This window comes from Frankliniella occidentalis, unplaced genomic scaffold (assembly GCF_000697945.3).
Source record: "Frankliniella occidentalis isolate FOCC.00 unplaced genomic scaffold, Focc_3.1 Scaffold47, whole genome shotgun sequence".
In the NCBI taxonomy this organism is placed as follows: domain Eukaryota; kingdom Metazoa; phylum Arthropoda; class Insecta; order Thysanoptera; family Thripidae; genus Frankliniella; species Frankliniella occidentalis.
This window is the reverse complement of record NW_026267177.1, coordinates 1,796,768-1,799,600: the sequence shown is the minus strand read 5'-3', so window position 1 is coordinate 1,799,600 and position 2,833 is coordinate 1,796,768. Positions and strand designations below refer to the sequence as shown.

General features: G+C 62.7%; 1 protein-coding gene across 1 annotated transcript in view; it reads left to right on the top strand.

Annotated features, from left to right (window-relative positions):
- The window catches only part of LOC113207890 (connectin), a 277,611-nt gene that overhangs the window by 24,469 nt on the left and 250,309 nt on the right, over positions 1-2,833 (top strand). The window lies entirely within an intron of this gene.

Here is a 2,833-nt window from a genome sequence, read left to right as displayed (position 1 = left end):
TCCTCTCTCTCTCTCTCTCTCTCGTCCTCTCTTACTCTCACACACACACGAACACAAGCGCCCCGCACTGCTACCGCTGCCGGCCACGTCCGCGGGGGTGCCAAGCAATGCAGGCCAGCGGCGTATCAGCATGGAACCACATAAAAGTTTTACGAGGGCAGTAAAAAGGAAAGTTCGGCAGTTGCTTCAGTTGCGGTAGGACTGGGCAGGAGAGCAACGTCCGTCACCCGCACGGTGAGGGAGGCTGGGCGCTGCGCGCGGCGGCCGGGGCCGAGGCCGGGGCTGCACCTCGGACGGATGAGAGACGCGCCACTCACGAGGCTCCTCTCCTCCTCTGCCGCCCCGCCCCGCCCCGCCCCGCGCAGCAACTGACTAGACTACTTGCCAAGTCGTACTTGTCCGAACTTTATGACGCGGCTGGCTGGCTTGCCCCACGCTGCTGCTGCTGTCCCAGATTAGTTGCCGCGCCGGAGGTTTCTTTTTCTGGTCGAAAGCGAAACTCTTGCCTACGCTCTAAGTGGGGCGGGTGGAGTTGTCGCGCGGTGATCGTCATCGTGAAGGGGTTGGGACGCCCCGCCCCACCCCACCCCGCCCTGGGTGATTACGGTCAGCCACAGGTGCGTGGAGCACTTTGAGCATCAAGCGCACCTCTACTGCCATGGCCCATGGGCCTCCCGCCTCCCCACCTGGCCTACACTCGTGGAGTGCTGCCGGGCTTATACCCAGCAGCTATCCTCCCATTCCGTACTGCTGGAGCCGGAAGTGAGAGCGCCAACTTCACTACCCCGGTAACACGAAATTGTCGAGGAATATTCCATCCACCAACCATCTGGGGTAGTTTATAGCGATGATCTGTTAGGATGATATCCGACAGTCAGGTAGGTGAATATCGATCGTCCATAGGAATTGATCTGTATCTAACATTTCCGTTTCATTTCTTTTATACGATTCAGTGTCGGAAATGGTTAAAAACCTTCCAGTTGCGCCGTCATAATTTTTGAAAATATAAACAAATTTTAAAACCAAGTAGTTTACCGACAATTGACTGACATGTGAGGAAGGAGGTTAAGGGCTCCGTTTGCAATGATTTCGACACCCAAAGTTATTGCTGTCCTAATGCACGCAACGAAGGTTACGCACGCAGTCGATTAAAAGAAATCTCCCCGACATCAGGCTCTGTCAGCGCGACTGTCTTTATGCTGCCGGGCCTCCCCGAGCGCCCGGCCGGGTAGGCTGTGCCGCCACGCAGCCGTGCGCGGCGGCGCGGCCCGACCTCAGGCGGTACCTTGTTCTCCTGTACTGTGTATGCATCCAGCTCGTCGGGCTCAAAGGTAACGACGCCCCCCGCCCTCTCCCCTGCTCCCGCCGCGCGGCTCTGGCATGTTCGCTTTATCGCGGCACGGCGTGGCCGGGCGCGGCGGGCGCTAACGCGGCCAGTCATCAATTTAAATCCGCGGGGCTTTTGGCTCGTGTGGAGAGAGTCGTTAGTGCGGCCGGAGCGACGCGCCGCGGACACGCCGCCACGCCGGGTCCCCGTCGCGGCCACCGCCGCGCGCTGCTCTCAAATAATCCGCCGAAACGAATTCGAAAGCAGCGCGCGCCCACCACGGGTGGGGAAATAAAAAGCAAAACAGCAAAACAACAAACGGGGTCACTGGCGACCTCTTTTGTGCGCGGCCGTCTCTCTCTCTCTCTCTCTCTCTCTCTCTCTCTCTCTCTCTCTCTGTGTGTGTGTGTGTGCAGCGCGGCCTGTAATGAGAGTGAGGAACGGAACTGGGGCAGTTAGCGAGGAGTAGGCGTGCTGTATGTGTGTGTGTGTGTGTGTGAGTGAGTGTGAGAGAGAGAGTGTGAGATTGTGGATGCGTGTGTGCGAGCGGGGCCGGTATCTCGCCCGCACACCTGTCGGGCCGTATTCACGGGGCACCTCGCAGGAGCCATCTGTCAGCACCCCCCCCCCCCCCCCCCCCCCCCCCCCCCCCCCCGCCCCTGCTCCGGAGCTGTGGCGGCGGGGCCTCAGCTCAGCCTAGCGCGATGGTTCACGCAGTCGGGGCGGCGGCGCGGCCGGCAGACCCGCCACACACACACACACACCCACGCGGAGGTGAGGCGACACTTTTTTCTCGGCCCGTCCCGCCGTGGTGGCGTATGGTGTGTGGTGTGTATGCAACGCGCGGCCCACTCGGGGAGAACAACATCTAATTAGCCGGCGACAATGCTGTGCTCTGCTCTGCTCTCCCGGTGATGCAGATCTGGATGTACGGCCGCTCACGCTGTCCGCGGCGCGCCCCATTGTATCGACCGGGCCGCGGGGCGGGGCGGGGCGGCACAAAGGGCGCGGCCTGCAGCCGGTGCACTTGTGCCCCTTTGACGCGGTGCCCCGCGGCTAATGACAACCCCGGCCAGCGTCATTAGGACGCGAGCGTTTGATTGGGGGGACGCGATGCGCGCCGCAGCATATTTCTGTCGGCCGTCAGCCGTCCGCGGGACCACCCCGCCACCGGCCCCCGCCCCCGTCGTCCCCCGCCGGGGACCGCGTGGCCCGGCTACCTTCCCTGCCCCCGCCGCCGGCCGCGGGGAAGGGCGGCGCCTGTCACGTTGCGCCGCATAGGCACGTGCGCGCGGTATTGTTTGTTGTAGCATCTGTTGCTGTAAGTAGGCGGGCGGTAGGCGGGGGGCCGCGGCACAACAGCCTCCTTCTCCTCCTCCTCCTCCTCCTCCGGCTCGATCCGTCCGCATAGCGCACCAAAGTGTCCCTCTTCGCCGTCCTCCCTGTCGCCGCCGCCGCCCTTCAGAGCAGCAGCTCCCTTTAGCTCCCTATCTCCGCTGCTCTCTG